The 27760-nt window shown below is 42.2% G+C and overlaps 1 pseudogene; it reads right to left on the bottom strand.

Annotated features, from left to right (window-relative positions):
• Nucleotides 1-46: 46 nt before the first annotated feature.
• On the bottom strand, nt 47-23641 carry LOC135206664 (tetratricopeptide repeat protein 27-like; annotated as a pseudogene).
• Nucleotides 23642-27760: the final 4119 nt, after the last annotated feature.

Genomic DNA, 27760 nt, shown 5'->3' with positions numbered 1-27760 from the left:
AAAAAAAAAAAAACTGACATCAAAGTATGTTAAAGCAAACGCCTGCTCAAACTTCTCCTTTAATAAGCCTCATGGCTACATGAACATGTAAATAAAGAGTACTACATGAGGAGAGAAACTATCTACCCAATCAAAGTGGGCTGGTCACAAGGCTGTTCCTACACTATGGCATCTAACAGCCAAGGGAAAATATACAAAGAAAATTAGCACCACTTTCAACAGCAGTTAAATAACAAAAACAGTATACCACAATCACATGGAATAAGCAAGGACAGGAACAAACGGAATGCAACACGATAAATGAAATTATCTTATTAATACATAGTTGATTAGCCTGATATTGTATCTAACACCTGCAAAGCAAAACATAAACTGATAGGAATATTGGAGGAAATATATATGCTTTCTTATGCAAATCTGTAAGCTGATCTGTCTTTTTGAAGTCTCACATTAATCTGGCAATGGATTCAACTTATCACAATCACAAAAGCTCCACTTAATGTTATGATATAATACACTGGAAACATTTTCCCATCAGTTTACAGGAAAATGACTGTACTTTATACTTCCAATTTGAGTTCCTCTAACTTTTTCATCAGCAAAGTCAATTTATTCTCAACATTCTTCAATGGTTCTTGCACTTGTTCAACTAACTCTCCTGTGGCCACTTGAACCTGTCCACGACGTGTGGCAACAATAGCCCCCTTGTACTGACATTCTTGTAGCACTCAAATTTGGAACAGCTACTTTTTTGGAGGAAGTCCCTTAACAGCATCTAAAGTTGCATCTAATAAGTAGGAGGCTCGATGAAGGATGCTACAGCAGTGAGAGTATCTTTTTTCCCAACCTTGCTTCTGAGTTGATGCTGCTAAAGCCTTTTTAAACTGTTGCATGGCCATGAACCGTGTCTCAGGACTAGGTTCAGGATTGGCTTTGTGTTAGCAGACCATACAGATACCATAATTCTGGATGGGTTGGTACTTCACTTGTCAATCGGCCCAACAGCTCAGAGCACTTCTTATAGAGTCCTTTAACCTCTCTTCCATCTGGATCACTATCACCATCAACAATAGCCTTGACAATACGACCTATTATCTGAGTATCAACGTGACGTTCTTTCATTGTTAGAATGCGGATTGTACGCATTAAGAGCTTGAGACATGTACCCAAGTGAAGTACTGACAAGCATAAAATTGTCCCAAAGCCTCCAGGAATCCATTCTACATCGTAAAGCTTCCTGTAACCCGATTTCCATGCCCGATGCTTCTGATCCAGTTTCAAATATGCCTGACTCATATTGTTCCAAACTTCAAAGCTGTCTGGTTCAAGCACACTACAACGTCTATAAGCTTGGGCACATTTCTCCCAATCTTCAGTTTGTAAGGCACAATAAGCTAATCTCTGCCACACGGGAAACTGTAAACGATTAATTTCAAGGCTCATTTCATAGTGCAAAATGGCATTTTATAATCTTTTCGCACATAGTAATAATTACCAAGCACCTCTGAGATTTACCACTCTTGTGTCCTGATAATTCCCATGCTTTCATATAACACTCTTTATCATCTGGTTGCATCACCCAACAGACACCACAACTTTGGAGTTTCCTTCTTTCCAGCTGAGTTCTCACAATTTCTGCTGAACGCTGTCGCATCTGCAATTCATTGTAACAGGTAATTACATCTTCCCATAAATGAAGTCTTTCAAAAATTTCCAAAGCTGTTTTAATTAGAAAAAAACACACCCAGTCGCATCAATATCTTGGCAAGTTCTTGCTGTAATTCCCAGTGGGCAATATGAGTGATGTACCTAGCAGTTTTAGCCTTTCATACCTAGATGGTTCTTCTCTATTTACAGCACCAATCAACTCCTCTACTTGGGTTAGGCATCGCTGCACTGCTCTTGATTCAACTGCTTCTATTTGTGAACGCAGTAACAGTGCTGAATGCTGAAAGCACCAGTTCTTTGGATACTGAAGGAGAGCTGTCACATAAGCTTTAGTTTCCTCGTCAAGTTTTGTAAATCAGCAGCTGAAGATCGCCGTTTGTGAGTAACCATAGCCAGGATGAGGGCCTGTTCAATAGGCCTCAAATCTGGTATGATGTCATCATCTTCATCTTTAAACTTGAACCTTGGGAGACGTGTATCATCGTTAAGCATGATGTCTTTTGGTAGATCTGTAGGGAGAAGGTTATGGCCAGGGAGTTCACTGTTCATTATAGAGTGATCATTGTATGCAACTTTCACAATTAACTGTGGCCTGTCCTCCTCCTGCCATTTGGTTCTCTTCCCAAGGGCTCCACTCAAGCTTAATTTGACCTGTAAGGCATCACCTGCCTTTTGAAAATGATCACCAGCTCTTCCAACATCATAGAATTCAAGATGTAGATGACCTGCCTCAAGATGATACAAAGCAGTCAAAGATCTCTCGACACACTGGTGCTCACTAATTGTGAATTATTTTCTACTTGATTTACGATTGCAAAATTATTTCATATAACTGAGGTGATTTCTCATCTACAATTCGCTGATGAACCAGAGCACAGCGGAAGGAAAACACCACCAATCAGCAGTTAAGCACGTAGACAAAGTAGTTTTTAAGTCTATAAGAATAAGACGAGCTAACACCAAATACTCTGGACAGCTGAGTAAGTTGTATACACCCTCTGCATCACCAACTAGGGATTCTAATGCAATCTCTTTCACACTCTCACTAGTATGACTTTCTGGTATCAAACCAGGTAAAAGTGTGTCTGGTTCAGGACCAATTAAAGGTCCTGTAAAGTTGTCTGAGTAAATACTGAAGACAACAGATACCGATACAGAGAACAACATGCTCTCTATGTGGCCCACCTTCACTCAAATAACATAGGATAGCTTGTTTATAATGATCTGGAACTGACATACCAGCAGAAGGACTCTCTTTATTGATGCCCAGAGCTTCTTGACATTCCTTTTCTTTTAAAGCGATAACGTAGCTGCCAGATGCAACAAGTTTTGCTACATTTAGCCATCCTCCTTTATCTGAAACCACAGAACACTTTAGTAAAAGAACTTAAGCAACTGAAAATACCTGATGCCAAAATTACAATGAATATAGTCTGAAAACATTATAATTACCATTTGAACTATTACCACAGCAATCAGCTTGCAAAAAGAAGAAAAAGTCTGTCATAGAACATTATGTTACAGTCATGGAAAATTTTTCAGGTAAAAATATTAAACCATATTGTCCAAGTTTAAATATTCTTTAAAAAGAATCATTTGTTTTACATACAAACCCCATTATCTTACTTACAATACCCTAAGCTTCAGTAGCAGCAATACCCATATGCATCCAGTGGTAGTACTGCCTCCCACCTTACAGGAATGGCATTTGGGTGACTCTGCACCATGCCTGTAAATTTGGTCATTATTCGTGTAGCTAAACCAGTTGCAAATCAAGGGAAGTGTAGGATCAGTCAAGTAATGGGTTTGCATAAGAAAAATTTGATATTATTGTAAAAAAATGAACCCCTTACAACCAAACTTAACCAGAGGAGAAGAGGGAAAACATTGAGAAGCCATGCATTCCAGGAGAACAAGTCCTACCTCCCACCTTGCAGAGAATGCAATTGGGTCACTCAGAACCCATGCTGGTAAATGTGGTCACTATTCGTGTAATCTAAACCAGTTACAACCGGAATCGTAGGGTTGGTCAGGTAATGGGTTTGTAAAAGACAAAATTTAATTTTACTTGTAAAAAATGAACACCATACAACCACACTTAACCAGTGAGAAGAGGGAAACTCGGTAGAAGCCATGCCACCAGGGTCACAAGGTGGTACAGGGCACCCAAATTCTGGTTACATTACTGTAAATCTCTATTTTCACACATTTTTTTTTCTTCCACACCCAAAATTTGGGGGTTGCAGTTGACCAACCAAGCATTTATGATGGGAATGAACATCAAAATTTTCAGCAAATCACATTTCATAACTTAGAATAACTGAATACGTATAACTGACATTTCCAAAGTCAATAATCTGGTCTAGTCTAACCTATGCCACTGCTATAAAAATATGAAGTTAATACAGTATTTTTTACTCATTTATCAGGAAAACTATTCTGCCAATTTTAGACCAAATGGTACGTATTACCTTAAATAATTACCAAGCTTACTGTACAGGATATGGAAGGCTAGGCTACCCTACAGTATGAGACTATTACTTGACATTTTTGTCATTTTTTGCTTTTAATACTACTTCTTGATATTAAGAGTTTTGTTTGAATTGTTCTTACGTCTCCTTCATATGCTAAATACAAAACCATACTACATTCTATGATAAATTTCTGTTATCATGACATTTACCAATGACTTTTTCTAGTTCTTGATGTTTCAAAGTTAAAGCGAGTGGGGCTCCTAATAAGATTATTTTGTTCCAATACACTGTGAGTAAGGATACCCAGTGTATTTTGAATATCTATTATTATATTTTACCAGGAAATGTGGGTACATGGACAACGATGAATCTTGACTGGTTCTTTTGTTGCAAGTGTCACCAATTAAGCTGGATTTAGGAATTTAGGCATTGCTTGAAAAAACAGGCTTCCTTTCTTAGTCATGATTCCTTTGGTGCAGTTTTTAACTCGTGCTCCTTAGATTACTTGATCAGTAGAGCAAAATTTCATGGAAAGTTTTTTCCTCCACAGGGACACATTATTATGTACTTTTCTTTGGGAACACTTGGTACAGGTACACCCTAATTCTTTTGACTGCCTGAATTGCAGTTCATCTTTAAATTAGGCAGCTAGACACTTGTGATATTGCAATCATTCAGTAATAGTTCCAAAAAAGAATAGATATACATGCAATCCAAGATAATTTTTACAAAGATACCTTTTTTGACGGTTTACAATTTCCATCTTGGAAATAGGTTTCATTTGTCAACTGTACCTAGAACTCCCGTACTGTATTTAAGTGCCTCCAGATTTCCTCAAAAGCTTTTATTCTGAAGTGACTGAATAGTTTTTTTGCTAACCAAGACTTACTAGTGGCCCAGACATTGTTTATGAAACATACAAAGTGGATTTTGGTATACATAAATATGAGCAATGGGGAAATGTGAGGGACTCAAAAAGCTTTTTATTGTGCCACTTAGAGCCACTGGCTTATGAGTGTGATTGAATGTTTTCAATGTGACATCAAGCACTAAGATGCGTGGGGAGGACAAAGCCCCTTGGCCAGACAAGGACCAAGTGCTTCGGCTTCCCCTCACACACACACACACACACACACACACGCATGGTAAGGACTTGGCACCCTGGTAAGGGTGGTTAGGTTAGAATAAATCCTTTTTTATTGTATTACAGTGTCCTTGGTTAGCTTGAGTAGAGGTTCAGGAGCAAAGTCCCCTGGCCAGGAAAGGACCCAGTATCTTAGGTTAAGTCAGTTTAAGTTGGAACCTTATTAATTACTTTAATTTACAGTGCCCTAGGTTAGGTAAGGTGGGAGCGGGAAAGGTGCTCTTGCCAGGTAAGGATTAAGTACCCTACATTAGGTTAGGTTAAATACAGCCAAACATTTCACTAATTTTGTTTTCTCTCACACAATGCATCATGTTTTTTCTCACTGTTGGTCCCCCATAACCATAACTGTTGTGTATATCAACTGAGGATAAATTAATTTACTACTACTGAAATAAACACCAGAAATGGTTCTGGAATCGGAGAACAGAAAATGGGAAGGCGATTGTTCCTCGATGTGGTGAACAGATCTATCGATGGTCTTCCCCAAGCTTCCAGAGGTCCTGACACACTCTCTCGTTCAGAGCCCATTCTGTTGGTAACACCTGATTTACCCGACTCAGTTCGTCTGCAAGTACATTCATTCTCCCTTGCATGAATCTTGGAAAAAGGGTGATCCTCTTCTCGTTCGTTCAGGTGAGGAGATCTTCAGCTATCTTGTTGAGAGAGAACGAATGGGTCCCTCTCCCTGCTTCCATACATATGACAACGCTGTGGTGTTGTCCGAGTAGACCGCTACGTTTCTTCCGATGACTAAGTGGTCGAACGCTTGTAGCCCTAAGAGGATGGCCTTCAATTCCTTCCCATTGGTGTGCAAGGTCTTTTCTCGTTCTGTCCACAGACCTGACACTCTCTTGTCTCCTAAGAGGGCTCCCCATCCACTGTCTGAGGCGTCTGAGAAGAACTGCAGGTCGGGGTTTGACACGACTAGGGAGATTTCTTCTTGTAATCTTTCCCTCAAAAGCCACAACGAAGATCCATCTTTATCTCTTCCATCAGGGGGAAAACTAGCGAGTCTGACTGTGTCTTCCAAGACCAATTTGCTTTCAGGAAGAACTGAGGCGGCCTCATGTGTAGGCGTCCTACCCTGACAAAACTCTCCACTGAAGCCAGGGTCCCGAGTAGGCTCATCCATTCAAGCGCTGAGCAGGACAGGCGAACCAGAAATTGCTGGACTGTTAACAGGCAGGACTCTATCCTTTTTGGGGAGAGAAAAACCCGAAAAGCTAGAGTCTAGTATCATCCCTAAATAGAGAATCCTCTGAGTTGGAATCAATTTGGGACTTCTCCGTGTTTTACTATGATGCCCAATTGTTGTGTCAAAGTAGTGTCCCTTCTCCAAGTCCTTCACACACACTGATGCCTGGATCTGGCTCTCAAAAGCCAGTCGTCTAAGTAAAAAGCTGTGTTGATCCCCATCAAATGCAACCACTTTCCCAGAGAGTGAGAATCTGAGTAAATACTTGAGGGGTGGTTGACAGACCGAAGCAGAGGGCTCTGAACTGGAAGACTCTCTTCTTGAAGACGAATCTCAGGAACTTCCTGGAGTCCTGATGGATGGGGACATGGAAGTAATGGCATCTTCATGTCGAGAGATACCATCCAGTCGCCTGATCGGATGGCTGACATTACCGATCGACTGGTTTCCATTCGGAATTTCGTCTTCCGGACGAAGAGGTTCAGAGCACTTACGTCCAACACAGGTCTCCATCCCCCTGATGCCTTGGGGACTACGAAGAGCCTGTTGTAAAACCCTGGGGAGTTCGTGTCTGTTACTTCCTCTATAGCCTCTTTTGTTGGATGAGCCCTTCTACTTTCTTTGGCTAAAGAAGTAGTTGTTGATCCTGTCGAGTATGCTGTCAAACAGACAAGTGTATTGTACAGTGGTGGATCCTGCGTAAAAGGGATCACATATCCCTCTCGAAGCACCTGAATTACCCACTGTTCTGCTCCTCTTCGACTCCATTCCCCCCAGTAGTCGTGGAATCTTGCCCCCACGGGTGTGTGAAGGCCCTTCCGATCATTTCTCTGTCTTAAAGGATGGTTCTTGGTAGACTTGGAGGTGGTTCGTAGATTTGTTCTTGGTCTCTGCTGCCACCTCGATTTACTTCCTCGAAAGGGATGTTTCTGTAGAGGAGAAGCTTTTGGCTCCTGTCGCTGGAGGTTCCTTAGGTCTCGCTGACTGAAAGAGAAGATCATTGGTGGACTTTTTCTCGAGGTCCGACAGCACATGCTTAATGGTTTCTTCTGGAAACAGGTGAGATTTACTCAGGGGGGAGAACAACAAAGCCGATTTCTGGTTCGTGGTTACTCCTCGAGATGTGAAGGAGCACCACCATTCTCTCATTCTTTAGTACTCCCAAAGTGAATAGGGTGGCCAATTCCCCTGAACCGTCTCTCACAGCCCTGTCCGCACGGACAAACACATTGAGCCAGTCGGCCAAAACATCCTCATCTAGAGACTGGCAATCTTCAATTTTTCTGGCTAACGCTGCAATAGTCCAATCCAGAAACTGAAGACTTCGATCAACTTGTATAAGTTCCTCACCAGAACGCTGCTCTTCTGTTTGAGTCCACAAGACCAGAGAAGTCTCCTTGGGAGGAGGCAGAAACTCCCAAAGAAAGAACTTCTCCTGTCGCATAAAACCTGTAGGTTTTATTCTGCAGCTTCGATGGAGGAAAAGTGAACGAAGCTTTGCCTGACTCCCTCTTCTTAGCAAGCCACTCTTCTATTTCCTTCAGCGCTTTCTTCGAGGACTGAGAAAGAACTAGTTTCGGTAACCCCAAAGGCACTGATCTCCTATCCTTCACAAATGTCGACGGAGGTGAAGAAGGCGAAGCAGGTTAAAAAAAATCTGGATAAGTCTGTAAAAGAAACCTTAACAGACTAGAATAAGCAGAAGAGGGCTTCGCATCCTGGTCTTGAGTTTCCTCTTCCGACAGGACGGCCGACACCCCGTCTTCCTCTTCCGTCTGGCTCGTTGTCTTCTTTAAAAAGACCATCAATTCTTGAAGTTGATGTTTAAAGGGACCCAAAGCAGAATCCTCTAGCAAGGGTTTGGCCTTCGCATCATCCTTAGCGAAGACGAAGTCGTGGCTGTCGTACGGCTCTTCTTCGAAAACGAACGACTGGGAGTTGAAACAACATGAGATGTATGAGGCGAACGAGTCGAAGCAGCTCGAGGCGAATGAGGCGCACGAGTCGAAACAGCTGGAGACGTATGAGGCGAAACGAGCGAAGCAGCACGAGTCGAAACAGCTCGAGATGTATGAGACGAGCCAGTCGAAGCAGCTCGAGGCGAATGAGGCGAACGAGTCGAAACAGCTCGAGACGAATGGGGCGAACGAGTCGAAAAACTCCTCGAGGCGAATGAGGCAAACGAGTCGAAACTCCTATCGATAAACAACGAGGCGAGGCAGTCTCGCAAGTGCGAGCGCTGTAACGCACTTGAGCGTTTCATGACTCCGTACGAAGTTATGCTATCCGAAGAGGGACTGATGATCTTCCCGGAAAAACTGGTCCGGTGCGAAACTGCAAGAAGGTTGTGGACTCCAGTGCTCCTTGAATTTCTTAACAGGCGGCGACATCCCTCTCGTACGTTGGGCATGTCTCTTCAACGGATGCGACACTATAAATCACTCCACACTCTTCGCCTCGACACAGGCAACTGCCATTCCGAGTCAGACGACAACTGCGCGTCACTGATAATCTACGCCTTTCCAGCGGTGTTTTCTGGACACTCGCGCCAGTCGACTACGTCGATGGAGTCGGCGACTGACCGTGGGCAAACTCCCCCAGTCTCCCTTCGACCTCGGTATGTCTTCTCCCAGGAGCTGGGGAGTATGACAGTGACCTTCGTCTAGGAGAACAGGGGGAACGGGAACCATCCGCCTCCTTGGACACGACACTGACACTGACACTTGGCCTAACACTGGCCTTTTCACTTGACTTCTCTACGAACGCACGAAACAACATACCCAAATCCATAACGGATTTGCCAAGAACTCAAATTTCTTGTCCATCTTGGACTCTAACAAGGAAATGGTGTTGGGATCGGAAAACACTGGGATACCTGGTCTGGAGTGTAATTGGTACTGAAGTTGGAGGACTATCAATAGGTGAAATATTCGATAAAAGTGGAGAAGATAGTGACGGTTTGTTTGCCTCTAAAGGCACGGGAGTTGTCTCTACTCTAGTTTTACTACCGCTCTAAGAGCTGCTTTCCTTTTCCTATCTTTGTCCATCTTATCCAAATGAGCTTGAAAAGTCTTCCAACTTGTTCATCTAACTACGGCAACTCATCCACAAGTTAATTCCTTGCTACAGCACTGACCCCTACATTTAACACATTTGGAGTGCGGATCGTAACATAGTTTTAACTAATCTAGTTTTTGAACCAACCCTGCTGCAAAATAAACCTAAACTGAAGGAGAGAAACTAGCATCAGACATCTTTGTAATAAATCATTAATAAATAGGCAGCTAACTGAAGAAGCAAAAAAGCCAACCAAGAAATTGTTCATCACCAAAAAGAAAAAATCCACAATGGCGACGAAAACCAATTGAAGTCTTAAGCTTGGCAGTACCAGGTATTCCCAAAGAAAGTGGGCGGGATCTGTATCCCCTACACGAACAATGGCAGCGCTGCTACCGCCACCAGGAATTTGAATTTTCGACTGCCAGGTAAGAAAGTGTACAGCTAATGTAATTGTTTGGTAAGTCACTTATGTGAAACTACGATTTTTTGGAGAAGAAAGAAGAAGCGTGCATTACATAATTATTTAAATAAATAGTTAAACAGCAGTATAAGGTCATGAATTGCTTAAATTTTTTTACATATTCATGATTATTAATTTGAAAATATTTGTTGTTGAAAAAGTAACTAGATTCCTGACTCAAATATTAACAGTTTTGCTGTGAACAGCACCTACAGTGTTCTTCGTGCTCTTCTATTGTTTATCAGTGTTGCCAATTGGTATGTGTTTACCCTCCAAACTGGTTATAAGACTTACACAAACCAGGGAAATCAGTGAAATTAGCATATATCTATTTATAGTATATATACATATTAGAGCAATTTTATCATTATTGCATTACTATGACAACTAGAATTCATGGAAACAGATTGTAAATGCATCGGCATATGTGTGAAGCTCCACTAAATTGGCAATGATGAGTCATTTTCCCGTCTGCTCGTATCTTCTTTAGAAATATCTGTAACTTTTTGGGGTTAATTTGGTTGCAAAAAGAAAAGGATAATAGACATGAATTAAATAAACATTTTGAAGTAACAAAGTAAAGTTAAACTAAATAATGAGTAAAGTAAACAATTAAGGGAATAAAGCTTTGCACCTCACAAACCGTGTACTCGTGTGCTGCCCGCAACTGTGTTTGTGGAGTGAGCACTTAGGAACCAGGAACTGCAACGTAGTTCAAGTGCAATTTGAGTGAGTTACGACCAAAATGTATTATTATTACAATCAAATAAGCACTGTGGAGTTTCAGTTGTGATGGCAGTAAGGATAAAACCACCAATTACAAGGTAAAAATGACAATTTGTCCAAAATTGCATTTTTCCTAACTATACAAAACCTGAGGTCCTTTTACAATAGGAAGGTACTAGCGGCAGCTGGATAGGTCGTAAGCTTTCGAACAAGGGGTTCGGTAGTTAACTGCTTGTTCGAACAGGCGCGCGTGCGCGACTGGTAGGTAAACAAATCACTTTTGCTTTTGGCCCAAGCAAAAACTGCAGAGTGAGGGGTGGCATGAGGTGGGGCTATGTGTAAAAGGACCTCAGGTTTGTATAGTTAGGAAAAATGCAATTTTGGACAAATTGTCATTTGTTCCGACACGGCATACAAACCTTCGGTCCTTACAATAGGAAGACTCACTTCTTGGTGTTGGGTGGGTTGGAATCTGAGTCTTTTGTGAACAGACTGGTGTTCGCCCAACCTTGGAAGCTCCCTGGTCGTAAGAGCGAGGGAGGGATCCAAGCCTCTGTCCGATTGATCGGGGTGTGCACCGCAGGATCAATGGTCAGACCTCTGGACCAAGTACTAAGAGAGAGGCAAGCGTATCTCTTCGTACCAGCAAACAAGAACAAGTTCCTATTTGCAAGAGGCAACAACGTTATGGTTTGTCTCTTGTTGGCATCCACTTCCCCCCCCTTGTAGGAGGAAGTGGTGGATATTCGCTCCCATCCCTAGTGAAAGGGATAGGATGGGGCTCTGTCGAGTAGCTCACCCGCATCTCGTCTTATCCAGCAAGGTGATGACCGTATCCTTCTACCCACAGGTAGAGGGATAGAAAAAGATAGGAAGAGAAGCCAGTCACTCTCTCATTCACTTATCTATTCTTACAGTCACACCAGGACGATGCTGTTCAGCCTGCTAGGGTCTGGGTTAGCTAGACAACGTGTTGAGCAGCCACCACGGGTCCTAAGGAAAACGATCCAAGGACCTGTGGGCAATATCCAAAAGGTAGAAGGAGGTGCCAGTGGTCTGGTTGTACCAGACCCCTGCCTTCAGTACCTGCGCCACGGAGAAGTTCTTGTGTAACTCGAGGGAGTGTACTTCTAGGTCATCTTGGTGCTGACGAAGAGTCTTCAACACTCCGCCTGGGATGTCGAGTTTCTTCAGAAAGCGCGGTCGCGCTTTCACAGGACAAGCAGCATCTCCTTCGCATCGAAGGCGGTGAAGTCCATTAGGGAGGGGATTGTGAACGACTCGAACCAATCGTCAGGGACCGAAGGGTTCTGAGTCTTCTTCGCTACGAGTTTCGGTATGAAATCGAGCGTCACGGATCCCCATCCCCTGGATGCTTGACTTCGCAGGCAAAGTCATGCACATACCTCAGAGGAAAAGAAGGGAATTGTCGTATGAGCTATCCCTCTTCTCGACTTCGTGATGTCCTGTACCCATACTGGTCTATCCGTCTGCAGCGAAGTTGTTGTTCTCGGTAGTGGGATAGGACACCGACACTCAATGGTGGTGCGATGGTATGTTACTGGTGACAAGCCGTTAGGACGAGAAAAGATTGTTATGGAACAACCGAACTAAGTCCACAGCGAAGTTCGTAACAGACTTGGGCGCTCTGACAGCTGCCTGCTGACTGCGTTCGGTAGGAGGCAAGTTGTCCAAGCACCCGAGCAAGTCACGTGACCTTCGCCTTAACAGGGTTATGCCAAGAGACTAAACAAATAATTTGTTCGTCACCGATGCCAGAAGGCAAGGTGATGACTCTCTTAAGGCATGTGCCCAACAGGCGAAAGTCAATTGCCTTCTAGAGACCGAGGTCCTTGATGGCAAGATATCTCATAGTATAGTTGATTCTCGGGTAAGGAGAAACAACACTATGTGCCGTTGAAGACGAAGGTGTACAGAAAATGCAACCTACGTCTTCCCAGCTGAACCGAGAGAAGGATTCTCAAGATTCTGAACCTGTACTACAAAGACTGAGAACGCTAACCGCTATTGATTGCTGTCCGGTGAGGGATCGTAGTTGGCAAATAAAAGCGGAGCGCTTCCAGTAATGAAGACAGGGAACTACTGCCTGAAGAACTGCTTCTCATGGGCTGAACATTTGGAGGTAAGAGCTGTCAGGTCGGAGAGTAGGCGATGTCTTCTGACATATCTGTTAATTCGGGGCGAGCAATGAAATTGCACACCTACGAATACGAGATATTTTGAAGACAAACTCAGATGTCTGCAAAAATCATTCGCATTATCGCAGTGCGATGCAGCGGTTGACTAGTACAGACTTCTGTTACCGTGCGGTAAACAGAAAGATGAAAGAGTCCAAGAGATATCTCTGTAGAAAATTCTCGCAATGTCGAAGGCGATGAAATCGAGCGTCACAGCAGTAGATGGTCCTTCATTATTGCGAGAATCCCCGTTAATCAGAGACCTAAGTCCATGATTGTTGGGCAGAGATACGGTCGGTAGTCAATCCAACCAGGGGAGAGAGAGACGTATCCGACCGTGCATCTCCGAGACCTAGCTGATACTGAGCCGCTATCAGGCAGTTCAATACGCAGTAGCTCTCGGTGACTCGTCATCCTGAGTTGCCAGGTAATCCATTATTCCACGAAGGAATGCGTTCGGCTAGAACCATCGAGCATAAAGAATACGCTCGAGCAATTATATTTAACCGAAACGAATTTCGGTAAATACAAAAGCTGATTTGGTGTTGTCATGACAATACCAAGTATCTAAATCGAAACTGATAACTGCTGGGAGGTTGCAGGCAACCCCGAGTTGCAGTTCAAGTTAAGATACAATTCGTCTCGGTCACAAACCGTAGAGTTAACTACGGTATGCGCCTACCCCACGGACAATTCAACTGTTAAAGAATCATGTCGCGAGGGTAATATACGTAGTATATTGTAGGTTCTGTACCACGACCTCCATCCTAAATTCTTTCCCCTCGAGGAAAGAGAATAAGGATTGGAGATCGACCGCCTTCGTTCTCTAGTCAAGAGAGTGAAGGAGAAGTCTTTCCCAAAGGAAAGCTTCAATGGTGAACAGAATACCGAAGACGATAGTTCAAGCCAAACTGGAAGTTCCCGTCCGTTCTTCTCTATTCCAGGTTAAGCGCCTACTGTGAGATACTCTTCTTTCAGCAGCGGTCTTCTTCCAAATGCTAGAAATTACAGGAATTTGAGCATAAGCGAGGTTCCCGATTATCGTGTAACAATTATCGGGGATTCTCGCTCACTTTGGACCGTGGTCTCGCCTAAGTGTTTGGAGATCATAAAAAACTCGAACACTCTGAGTGCGCTAGAAATTCCGTAGAATTCTAAGCACTCTGCGAAACCCCCCCCGAATTCGTCAGACGATATCGGCTGGTGGTCCTCTCGATTCCCGTAGAAATCGAGAAAGGGGCAGGATCCCTTCTCAATGACCGGGGCTTACGTCAGGTAGGACCCGAAGGTCCCCCCGGTAGCGCAGCCCCTAACGTGGGGATCTTACAGAGAAATCTCTGTAGGATCCCTCCCCTTTCCCTCGTAGCCGTAAGGAGAGAGGGAATGGGGGAGGAATTGGATACTGGCTCGCCTTCCCAGCGGATCTAGCAGTTGGAGAAGAAAAGGAGCAGCCATCGCCTTACGGCGATGGCCTCTCAGAGCCTGGGAAAACGTATCGTCAGGAGAAAACGTTTTCCCGAGGAGGGTTACGAACTCATACTGTAGGTACGTGTCTGCCGCCACTGTGAACGTCGTCTGGGTGGGCTGATCGACACCTGACAGGAGAGAGCCGATACCGCTCCGACTCATTCCAGTCCTCGTCGAGGTCGAAACCTCAGGAGGACCGAAGGGGTATTTAAATACGGTGTCCGAAGACACGTATAAACGCCTCCTGTCCCCCCGCAGTATAAGGGAAAGGGTGAAGTGGCTTGTTCGACCGTCCAGAACTGAGAGAGCCTTCTTGTCCGGAGACGAGAGACTACCTGGTTCAACACAGTCGGCAAGCTCCGATCGCGGCAGACCCACCGTCGATTTGTGTTCCCTCTCGGGCCCCCCCCAAAACGACTCGAGCCGAGACGTGGCTCTGCTGGTGGGAGCGGCGATCCTTCCCGAGGTCATTGTGCTGACGAATCAGCGCCGCAACCTCGGCAAAGTTCCTCTGGATCTCGGAAGTCACAGCATCTTGCAGAGTGGACCGTTAAGCCCTTCGAACAAGAGCATATTCCGAGAACCTTCCTCCCAAGAAGGGGGAACAGCGACAGCCCTCTCGGTCTTCCCCAATCCACTTGCTCATACGTCCTGGCCGGTCCAAGAACCGTGCCTGGCACGTAGGGCGTTGTGGTGGGATCATGAGGGGCGCACCCCTCACGATCACTCCCCAATACCTCGCTCCTCCCGGTAACCCTGAGGAGGTGAAGGTACGGAGAGGCAGACCTGACGCTCCCTCGTTGCTCGCTGGCAGAACCAGCAGGCTTGGAGAGCTGCAGGCGATCGTCAACCCGCGGTGGCGATCGAGCTGCAGACCTAGTCGAGCCGTCGCTGTGGAGAACGGCTGGACCGAGAACAGCGGCCCCGGTCTCGTGTGTCAGAGGAGCTGGTGCTGGTCGCCGTACCCGATCGCTCTCTGTGAGAGCGACGGTCAGGCGACCGGCGAGCTCCACTGTCACGGTGAGATCGGTGCGTATCCTCACGGTGCGTCAGTTCGCTGGTACCAGCCGTGGCTGGTGCCGGCGAACGGGAGGACCTCTTCCCAGCCTCAGCCCGTGGTCGGTCGTGGACCGTCACGTCCCCGGGTAGCCAGCTGTTCACCGCGAGAGTGAGAGCTGGTCTGGTGAGAGTCGCATGAGCGGCTGTCACCAGTCTTCCGCCCCGTGCCGTGAACCTGACGCTGAGCGGACTCAGAGGTCTGGTTCCTGGCTGCACGGTCGCTGGTAGGCGACCGTACACTCGGTTACTTCCCGCGAACAACGAGAGGCCGAGACGGACCCTGATGCAGTGGCAGAACCACTGACACCAGGCGAGGAAGTACCGGTGTTAGCCGGTACCCCTCTGGTCCCCGTAGTCTTCTTCCTTGCGGAAGAAGAGACGGGCCCCGCTCCCGAAGGAGCAGGAGGACCAGCGGAAGGAACCCTCCCGTCCCACCCCCGAGGTGAGACGGGTCCCGAGAAGCTCCCGAGGAAGCTTCTTAGGAGGAGGAGGCGACCTTCTTCTTCCTCGGCTGTAAAGCCTTAGAAGTCGAAGGGGAAGAGGCGGCGGCCGACGACGATGAAGAAGATGAAGACGACGACCACGACACCTTCCTCCTCTTCTTCGTCAGCTCAGGACAGACGTAAGATCTGCTATCCAGGGCGGAGCCGGGGCTGCTGTAGCCGAAGCCACAGGGCCCGGACGCACCTGTACAGACAGACCAAAGTCTGGGTAGTACCACCACGAAAACAGGGAACGAATCAGCAGGTATGGGCATCCCAGGAACAGCAGGCACGGCCAGCACAGCATCGGTAGGGACAGCCAGCGCAGCAACGGCAGGAACAGCCAGCGCAGCAACGGCAGGGAACAGCCAGCGCAGCAACTGCATGGACAGTCAGCCCAGAATCGGCAGGTACGGCAGGCAGCACCGGAAACACAGGAAGTGGAGCAGCAGCCAGCAACATCCTGGTACCAGCGGCAGGTCCAGGGGCGAGTTCTAGGGCAGCGGAAGTGTGGTCGCTGCAGCGCGGCAACCACGAGCGGCGGCGGCACGCCCCCCTCTCGGTACGGCGAACGGCATTTCACAGCGGCTGTAGGCAAGACTGTTACCACGTGAGGCGAGTATACCAGGTGAGGAGGGACGTCGTCACCTGGTTGCGTGGTCACCACTGCATGGGTGACCGCAGTAGGCCCAGACATAGAACCGCAGCCCCTGGACACCAGCACGCCCTGCAAATGGAAGGACGCCCACACCTCACCAAGGTCCACGCTCGTGGCAGTAGCACCTGCGGAAATAATAGTAGTATCGATTAATGGGGGGGAAATCCCCTCGTGCGGGGGTTTGATCCCTCCCGAACGAGTGGAAGACCCCTAATACAATTGTACATCGGGCACCGAGCGCCCTCCCCCGCGCTCGACGGATCGGGCGAGGAGAAGAACGCCGATAACCTCCCCCCCCCCAAGGGGAAGAGCCATCTGTGGGAACTGAGCGGGGGGGGGTCTCGTTCCCCCCCCCCCACCCGCCCACAGTACCCATACCCAACAACAATATAAGAGCCCTAGAGCAATCGTGCCATCGGCACGAATACAAGGCATAAGGATCAATTCCCTGACTGAGCGGAACTTGAACCAAATAATATTGATGCAATCAATAATACGGAACAAAATGAAAATGCATCTTGCAAAACGATTCACTTCACAATGAATAAGAACTCGGATCGAGCGCATTTGCGCCCTCGGTACCGAGCGCAAGGGTGAAAGGTTTTATTCCTTACCTTTATGGATCAAGGTTTCTGGAAACCTTGATCCATAATGAATTGATGCAATCAACAAATATATAAAATGAAAAGACTACTGCGCTTGCGATTCACTTCATACAAATAAAAAGGGGAAGGATCAATTCCCGTGAATAGCGGAACATTGATCCCAGTCAACAATGCAATCTCAATAAAAAAATGAAAATGAAAAAGAACTGCACTTGCGATTTCACTTCATTCAAAATAAAAAGGGGGAAGGATCAATCTCCGGGTAAGCTCGGAAACTGATCCGAAATGAGTATTGCTACAATAAAATATAATATATGAAAATGAAAAAGAATACTGTACTTGCGATTCCACTTTCATACTGAATGAGTTTCCGTGCCGAGCGCATTCGTTCGGCAACGGGCATACAGGTCAAAAAAATATAAATGAAAAGAGCACTTACTTACGATTTTCATCTACACATTTCCAACCCAATATACGCTCGGAGCGAGCGTACGAGGATCATTCTGGGAAAATGAATTCCCGCAATTACGCCCTTCAGTCCCGGCACTCGGGTAATCGGAGGGCGTTGTGAAACAAAGATCCTTTAATTCACAATTGAATTCAATGAAATGATTGTACTTACAATTCAGTTTCACTAGATACATAGAAAAAGAAAAACACAATCATGCGAAAGCAACGACGATGAAGCGGGCAGAGAGCGATGATACACGTCCACACGCCAGCAGGCCGAAAGCAAAAGTGATTTGTTTACCTACCAGTCGCGCGCGCGCGCCTGTCGGACAAGCAGTTAACTACCGAACCCCTTGTTCGAAAGCTTACGACCTATCCAGCTGCCGCTAGTACCTTCCTATTGTAAAAGGACCGAAGGTTTGTATGCCGTGTCGGAACAAATGAATTTTAGTTCAAACCATGACCCCGGGAATAAGGATACCTATTTCTACATAAGCATTCTGCATCGTTCGTCCCTGTGAATACGAAAGCCTCCAGGAATTGGGCATCAAATGTATTTTGCCGTGTTTAGTACAAGCCCCTGGGGGTTTAATTACAGTCATCCAAATAAATATTACTTAAATTTCTTGTTCAGGAGGTAAAACTACATAGAAAAACCACAACTGCCATAGTCTAGGCAGCCACGGAATGTAATATAGATCTACCATAAGAAGTTTCATACGCTAATATTGTTCAAATGAGTGCTGGGAAGGCTGGGAAAGATGGTAGCTCCGCTGCGCTTAGGAATGGCACCTCATGATGCGGATGCCGCCATATTGGATTACAAAACTGCCTTGAAAACATATTGTACGAAGACCTCACATGCTTATTTTAGTTCGTATGGCGCTTTCATATATCACATTAAGTTGGCGAAACTTCAATCATTTGAATGGTATGTTTAAAGATGCAATTGTGTTCTTGTTTCAGCAATTAAATATAGAGTGAATAAGGCTGATCCACGCGTTAACGATGGATCCAATGCGGTGTTTCCCCCTATTACCTAGCTAAAATGTTGGAAAATCATAGTTTCAACTCAAGAATATGATTATGGTTTATATTAAATGATAAAATCTAGACTAGTTTCTTGCTGCTGTCAGACTTTGATGGGTAACCAACATAAATAGCTACCTCGGTAGTAGCTACTTCCTAGGGTAAACAACCGCAGACAATCCATTGTCATCGCGCTGGCCAGGCCTTATTCACTCAATATTTAATTGGTGAAACAAGAATACAATTACAACTTTAAACATACCATTCAAAAGATTGAAGTTTCGTCAACATAATGTGATATATGAAAGCCCTATAAGAACTAAAATAAGTATGTGAGCTCTTTGTAAAATATGTTTACAAGGCAGTTTTGAAATACAATATGGCAGTAATCGTGTGGCTGCGGTCTAACCACAGACAATCCACCATCATTCCCAACTTCCCAGCACTCATTTGAACAATGTTGGTGTATATAGGTAACGATTATTGATCTTACTCAAGATTGCAGTTGCAATCAGCACAATAAAACAACATTTTGTTGCCTATATTAGTGAAAGTATGAAACTTTTTATTCCCGGGATCATGGTTTGAACTGAATTAATTTTTATCTTGTAATCGGTGGTTTTATCCTCACTGCCATCACAACTAAAACTCCACAGTGCTTATTTGATTGTAATAATACACATTTTGGTCTTAATTTGCTCCAAATTGCACTTGAACCACTTTGCTGTTCCTGGTTCTTAAGCACTCACTCCGCAAACACAGTTACGAGCAGCAGACGACTACATGTTTATGAGGTGCAAAGCTTTATTCCCTCAATTGTTTACTTTACTTATTATTTAGTTTAACTTTACTTCAAAATGTTTATTTAATTCATGTCTATTATCCCTTTTTTGCAACCAAATTAACCCGAAAAATTACAAATACTTCTGATGTATAGGGTAAACAACCGCAGATGATCCATCGTCATCGTGCTGGCCAGGCCTTTTTCACTTGATATTTAATTGGTGAAACAAGAATACAATTACAACTTTAAGCATACCATTCAAAAGATTGAAGTTTCGTCAACCCTAATGTGATACAGTGGTAACCTCGAGATACGAAAAGGCTCAACTTATGAAAAACTCGAGATACGAAAGCCAATACGAAAAATTTAACGGCTCTACATACGAAAAGTTTTCAAGATACGAAAGGTTTCTGAAAGTCCGAGATTCGCCCGGATAACAATTTTGAAAATCGCGCCGCCATCTCAGTATACTAGTAGACTCGCCACCATCCTCCTGCTCCTCCCATTGTTCCTGATGCTAGTTTGGGGCCATGAAATCCTTCTCCCCCTCATTATTGGCCAGCGTCCTCCCATCATCATGCATCTACTTTGTACACGTGGTGGCGTGGCTCGGCCACTCGGTACCAGCATTGTTATAGTATGCACGCGGTATTCGTTTTCGGGATCGTCAATGTGTACGTAATATTTAAAAAAAAAGTGACCAAGATCTCTCATGTGGGATAAGTGATCAAGGTCTCTCTCATGGGATAACTGGAAACTTTGCAAGGTTGGTAGAATCTCACTCCCTGCTGAACAGAGGGTGTAGACCAATCATTTACAACATGCATACCAGTATATAGTGTACGTATAATCAAGGCACTTCAGTTTATGTTGAAGGTCAGCAGCCGAACATTCAGTACCCAAATCCGTTGCAGAGAGAGCATTTGGTTGAACAGGGTTTTGATGGACACCAGGGCCAAACAGAGTCATGAGGTGCAAAAAAAGAAAGTTGAAATTCTGTATAAAAAAAAAAAAAAAAAAAAAAAAAAAAAAAACAAAAAAAAAAAAAAACTACGTAAAGTAAAAAAAAAAGTAAAAAAAAAGTTAAAAATAAAAAAAAAGAGGAAAAAAAACGGCAGAAATTAAAGCAGCTTTTCATAAAGTGCAATCATTTGTAGAAGACACCCCCCGAAAAGGCTCACACAGGAAACATTGTGAAAAAGTACGTAGGCAGAAGCAATCTTCCTTGAATAGTTTACGTTGTAGTACGTACGTATATTTTTTAAAGTGTACGTACGTACATATTACATAAAAAAAAAAAAAAAACGGCAGAAATTAAAGCCGCTTTTCATAAAGTGCAATCATTTGTAGAAAACACCCCCCGAAAAGGCTCACACAGGAACATTGTGAAAAAGTACGTAGGCAGAAGCAATCTTCCTTGGATAGTTACGTATGTACGTAGCCTCACTCGAAAGGTAAGCTTCCACATTTTACGTTACAGTAATAATATTTCTTGTACACTAATATACACTTTATTTACAGGTTTTGCATTTTTAGTCTTAATTTAGGTATTGAATGGTCCAAATTGTTGTAGTATTTCATTGTTTATAGGTCAATTTAGCTTTATTATGAAATTTAATGGGGTGTTTTTTGGAGGGCTTGGAACGGATTAGCCATTTTACATGTAAAATGTGGTCCAAGATACGAAAACTTCATGATACGAAGGGCGCCTCGGAACGGATAAATTTCGTATCTCGAGGTAATACTGTATATAAAATCCCCAAACGAACTAAAATAAGCATGTGAGCTCTTTGTAAAATATGTTTTCAAGGCAGTTTTGAAATTCAATATGCCGGCAATCGTGTGGCTGGCCAGTCTAACCAGACAATCCACCATCTTTCCCAGCCTTCCCAGCACTCATTTGAACAATGTTAGCGTATTTATGTAACGTTTATTGATCTTACTCAAGATTGCAGTTGTAATCAGCACAATAAAACAACATTTTGTTGCCTATATTAGTGAAAGTATGAAACTTTTTATTCCCGAGGTCATGGTTTGGACTAAATTCATTTTCACCTTGTAATCGGTGGTTTTATCCTTACTGCCATCACAACTGAAACTCCACAGTGCTTATTTGATTCTAATTATACACATTTTGGTCTTAATTCACTCAAAATTGCACTTGAACCACGTTGCGGTTCCTGGTTCCTAAGCACTCACTCCGCAAACACAGATATGAGCAGCAAACGACTAATGCACTCTCTATGAGGTGCAAAGCTTTATTCCCTTAATTGTTTACTTTACTCATTATTTAGTTTAACTTTACTTCAAAATGTTTATTTACTTAATGTTATTATCCTTTTTTTGCAACCAAATTAACCCCGAAAAATTACAGATATTTCTGAAGTAGGAACAGATGACTGCAAAAGGTCTCATCGTTGCCAATCTAGTGGAGCTTCACACATATGCTGATGCATTTACAAACTGTTTCCATGAATTCTAGTTGTCATAGTAATACAGTAATAATAAAATTGCTGTAATATGTATATATACTACGGTATATCTACAGAAGCAGTCTGCACGGACAGCAAGGAATATAACTGCGGATACGACATCCACTAGGGATTGGGGCGTCCAATGTATTTCGCCGTGTTTAGTACTGGCCCCTGGGTAATTACAGTCGTCCGAATAAATATTTATACTTAAAATTCTTGTTCAGAAGGTAAAACTGCATAGAAAATCGCAACTGCCATAGTCTAGGCCACCGCGGATAAGTACCCTAGATCTACCTATACTACAAATAGATACGCTAATTTCACTTATTTCCCTAGTTTTGTGTAAGTTTTATAACCAGTTTGGAGGGTAAACACATACCAATTGACAACACTGATAAAAAATTGAAGAGCGCAAAATGGCACAAAGAATGACGTAGTCCCCTTGAATAAGTACGAAATAGTTACTGGTTAGAAGTTGGGTTTACGATTGTTGTGATGAAAGTGCCCCAGCGTCTATAGGTACAAGTGGTGTGCGGATTTAGCACAGGAAATGGGAAGTTTGTTGATACGAGCGACTCCGCAAACATCGAGATGGCGTCAATCTTCTAAACTTTTTTAATGGTAAGTAAGGTAGATCTAGGGTACCTATATATCCGCGGCAGCCCAGGCAGTTGCCTTTTTTCTATGCAGTTTTACCTACTGAGAATTTTAAGTAATATTTATTCGGACGACTGTAATTAAACCCCAAGGGGCCAGTACTAAACACGGCAAAATACATTGGACGCCCCAATCCCTAGTGGATGTTGTATCCATGGTTACGTTTTCTTGCAGAGTAATTCCAAAGAATACTAGTTCCCTATGAACTGCAAGGAATGTAACCGCGGATATGACATCCACTGGGGATTGGGGTGTCCAATGTATTTCTCCGTGTTTAGTACTGGTCCCTGGGGGTTAATTACAGTTGTCCGAATAAATATTACTTTAAGTTCTTGTTCAGTAAGTAAAATAACATAGGAAAACGTCAATTGCCATAGTCTAGGCCACCGCGGATTGCTTCTGTAGAAATAACGCAAGTACAAATTCTGAAAGCGTTTTGGGGTAGTGTGCACTGCGTTGGCCACACTTTTCCATTACCCTCTGTTTAAATCTTATAATATGGCTTTAATTTCTAACTTTGATGAAAATAGCTACTTAGTAGTAGGTACGGCGTCAATAACCTCGTCGTTGCGACGCCAGTAAGAATTAATAAATCAATCAATCAATAGTAGTAGGTACTTTGAAAGGAGAGTAGAGGTCTTGAGCTCCTGATGACCATCTCCGGTGTCAGGACGTGTTAAAGTACTTTTTCGGAGGGTGGCCAAAAATCGCGGTAGTCGGTGAGTTGGCCATGTCCACTCGGTTGTTTACCTTCTGGGTAGGTACGTAGTATAGCTGGTACCTACTAGATAGGTAGTAGGTTAGTACCTACCTAGCTAGGTACGTACGCCTCGGGTACCTTGGTTTTGACAACTCATGCATTAGCTAGATTACATTACATGAATTCATTCAGTATGTTATTTCATCATTATTTCTTACCGTCTGGAACACTTTCAGGCAGCCTGGCGTCGAATTCCGAATAAAGGTACTTCCTCTCAAGATTATGGAATATTTCCTTCATGTTTGCGTTTGTTTACAAAGCTCATGCCGTGCTAAGCGTGAATTCTTCTTCTTGCGTTCAATGAATGACGCATCATTATCATTATTAGTTATTATCCTTCGAGTTCCTCCTTTCCGCCCTTAATTGGTACATCCGGCTAACTTGTTTGTTTGGCAGTTAGCTTATTATTTTAATTTTATAACTTGTCTTTCTGTCATATGTATTTTTGAAGAGATAAATCTTTAGTTCATCATCAGGCGTCTCTGATGATTTTCATATCTTTTCAAGTTCTTGCGCAACTTTCTAAATACTTTTTCTAGTATTTTTGTTGCATTTTGACACCATTTATATATATATATATATATATATATATATATATATATATATATATATATATATATATATATATATGACTGGTAAAAATGTTCTGTAACAACAGAATTCCATCTAATAAAAGGAGCCCATAAAAACACCAAAATATAGAGAAAAAAGTACTATATTTCAGAGACTGCTGTCTCCTCTTCAGGTAGATGAATGAGAAAAGTTTACAGAAAAGGTGGTATTTATACCAAGAGGTCCATCCACAAATTGGCTTGTTTGTGGATGGACCTCTTGGTATAAATACCACCTTTTCTGTAAACTTTTCTCATTCATCTACCTGAAGAGGGAGACAGCAGTCTCTGAAATATAGTACTCTTTTCTCTATATTTTGGTGTTTTTATGGGCTCCTTTTATTAGACATATATATATATATATATATATATATATATATATTATATATATATATATATATATATATATATATACATATATATATATATATATATATATATATATATATATAATTATATATATATATATTATATATATATATATATATATATATATATATATATCCCAAAGCTCCCGCACTTATTTGCCCCTTGTGGTCGTGTATATCTGTAGCAAAGTTCAAGAATCGAAGTGACTTGATCCTATGGGGATTTTTATCATCGAGTCCTCTGCTTGTTAAAAAAAAATGTATTTTCAGCAAGACATTAGTATACCATCGAGAGTAGTACATACTTACGTAGGATGCACGCCATATCTGAAGTATGCAGAATTAATCCTTTATAAAAGCTGTATTTCTTGTGAGGGGACTTTTAGTAGTTGCTCTTATGTATTTATTTTTAATGTTTATAGTATCAAGCTTTTATTATTACATGGTATCTAGCATACACATTACATTATTTACTGTAAATACATACATAGTACCTATGTTTTGAACGATCACAACCCAACTTTCTTCTTGTACTATTTCCAACGCCATAAGATTACAGCCAATTGTGGTCGATTCTTCGTTATATGAAAATCTTCTCAACTTTATTTCATTTCTGACAATTTCCTTCTAACAATATATATATATATATATATATATATATATATATATATATATATATATATATATATATATATATATATATATATAGTGACGAAGTGCCAAATATCTGGTTAGTACACTTACCAATCATTAAATGTTAAATGTTCCTTACCTCACAACTGCCAGACACCTGAACCTTCATCACAAATAAAATACGACTGAATACTCTCTAAAGGCAACAATGATCCCTTAAACAACTTACCACTATTCCAGAAAATCAGACTAAGTTCATTATAACAGGTATATGAGGTAATCTAAAAGGCATCACTCCATCAACAACTTTAAAAGTCTAATTATTTCCCTGATTTCAAAGTCTAAGTACTTCCCTGGTTCTAAATCACTCTATGTTTTCTACGTAAAGAAAATTTAATTACTTATACCGGTGAAAAAGAAAACACTTATAAAACTTACATAAATACACAAAAATTTATTATTTAACTCAAATTATATGTGAAATTCACAATATCAGGGAAATTTACTGTTACTTGAAAACAAATCAAAAAAATTTATTAATTTATTGAAATTCAAAAATGTTAGGCAATAACTAAAATTTGGAAATTAATTCAAAGTGCTAAACAACACTAAAACTTGAAAAGAATTCTAAGTAAGTGCAAATTAATTCGTGTGTTGAATTCAAATAAATGTGCAACGATTAATTAATGAAAACAATTAAATCAATTAAATTGTGAATGCAAATGAAAATGAAGAAAAGGGTGGAAAATACCTAAATTGCAAAAGGCATTAATCACACAGAACATATACATAAAAAACTACTCTTCACTAAGAAAAAATGGACAAATGCACCAAAAATCACTTCAATAGGAAAAATGAATAAATGCAAAAAAAAAAAAAAAAAAATTCAAATGAAAACAAACACACATAAAGCTTTGCAATGTGTAAAAAATTAAATATTCACCAAACCACTGTATCTGTTAGTTGCAACAAATAAACCTTGTAATAACACATTATCTTGGTACCAATTTTCTCTGCTGCAGCTGGTTCCAAAATTTCACCACACAACTCACAATATTTCAAAGAAGAAAAGGCGCCATTACACACTTGCACAATGTTTGTTCAGATTCCACAATAAGCACGAAATAATACTAAATAACTCTTAAGATATGCGAAATCTAAAATTTACGAGTGACCAATTACTAAGTATTAAATCTTTATGTTAATATGAAATCAAAAGTGGCGCGAGAGAGAGGGAGAGAGAGAGAGACCCAAACGCAGTGAGGTCTTCAGTCGGAAAGAAATTTCCTTTCGTATGGTAGCTTAACAGTGGATGTCGTCACAGAAAACATTTGGGGCCGAGAGACAGTTACTTCATAAAATCCTCTTTCAAAACAATAAATAAAGAGAAATTGGAATTACAATCATAAATAACATTTATTATACATGATTTAAGACAATAAAAGTATTTTAAAATTAAAGGAATAATCACTTACAATGAAAGCAAAACTAATTATGTCACTTCCCAAAGATGACGTATGCTTAAACAGAAGGTTCTAGAACAATCCTACAAAAAGATGATGCAATGACATAGGAACATGGTGAAATTTCCATGTGACTTACTGAGAAAGACGCACATGTTTGAAACCAGACTCGAGTGAGTAAGATTGACAGGATTCCAAAACAAAACGGAGACTTCAAGTTCCTGTTATCTTGAGCGATGACAAGTTATGGAAACAAAACGGAAACTTGATGACGAGCATACCTTGCGGCTAATGTACAATGCAAAAATTTTTCTCTCTTTTCACATCTTAGTTATATTCTTAACTTTTAAATTATGTTATGCAAAATCTGAACATACATTTTTAGAACATACTATAACTCCAAGGTAAATAAGGAATCTGAAAATATTGAACACACTTTTCCAATATTTCATGGTTATAGAGAGCAAATATGCGTTACGAAAGCAACAGCATATAATATACCTCCCCCAGTAGATTGGTTATCACGGTGTTGAATCCAACGATTCGCAACGGGATAAATAATCAGCAACTGCATTGTGTTTGCCACTAATGTGCTGCACTCTTAAGTTATACTGTTGCAAACACAAAGACCACCTGGTCAGTCTTTGATTATGATTTTTCATTTGCTGAGGACATGAAGCACACTGGATGGTGGATACTATTTTTCATCTTCTTGAAGTAGAACAGCTCCAATGCCACAGTCAGAAGCATCAACTTATATCACAAATTTCTTGTTGAAGTTAGGAAACTTGAAGATAAAATGGCTTTTACCTTCTCAAAGGATTCTTGACACTCTTGGAGTCCAAACAAACTTAGCTTTGGGACTAGTTAAGTCTGTCAAGGGAGCTACTACGGCTGAGAAATCTGGGCAGAAACGATGATAGAATCCAGCCATGCCCAAAAATCTCTGTAGCTGTTTCCTGGTAATAGGTGGGGAAGCCTTACAGATACCTTCTACATTAGCATTTACTGGAGCAAGAAGGCCTTTCCCAACTTCAAATCCAAGATACTGAACAATTGCCTTTCCAAACTCACTCTTCTCTAGGTTGACTGTTCGTCCTGCTTCTTGTAGTTTCTTGAAAACTTACTTACTGAACAAGAACTAAGTAATATTTAGTATTTGGACGACTGTAATTAAGTTCTTCACATATTCTCCTTGGATTTCCTCTTGATTTTCTCCCCAATTTTTCTGCAAGAATCTTCAACGGTCCTCTCACTTCTCTACCAAAAATCATCTCATTAGGCGAACATCCCATACTTTCTTGATAAGCATTCCTAACTTCAAACAACATT

The sequence above is a fragment of the Macrobrachium nipponense genome, chromosome 31 (genome assembly GCF_015104395.2).
Source record: "Macrobrachium nipponense isolate FS-2020 chromosome 31, ASM1510439v2, whole genome shotgun sequence".
Taxonomy (NCBI): Eukaryota; Metazoa; Arthropoda; class Malacostraca; order Decapoda; family Palaemonidae; genus Macrobrachium; species Macrobrachium nipponense.
Note: the sequence above shows the minus strand (reverse complement) of the source record. Positions and strands in the feature narration are given on the sequence as shown.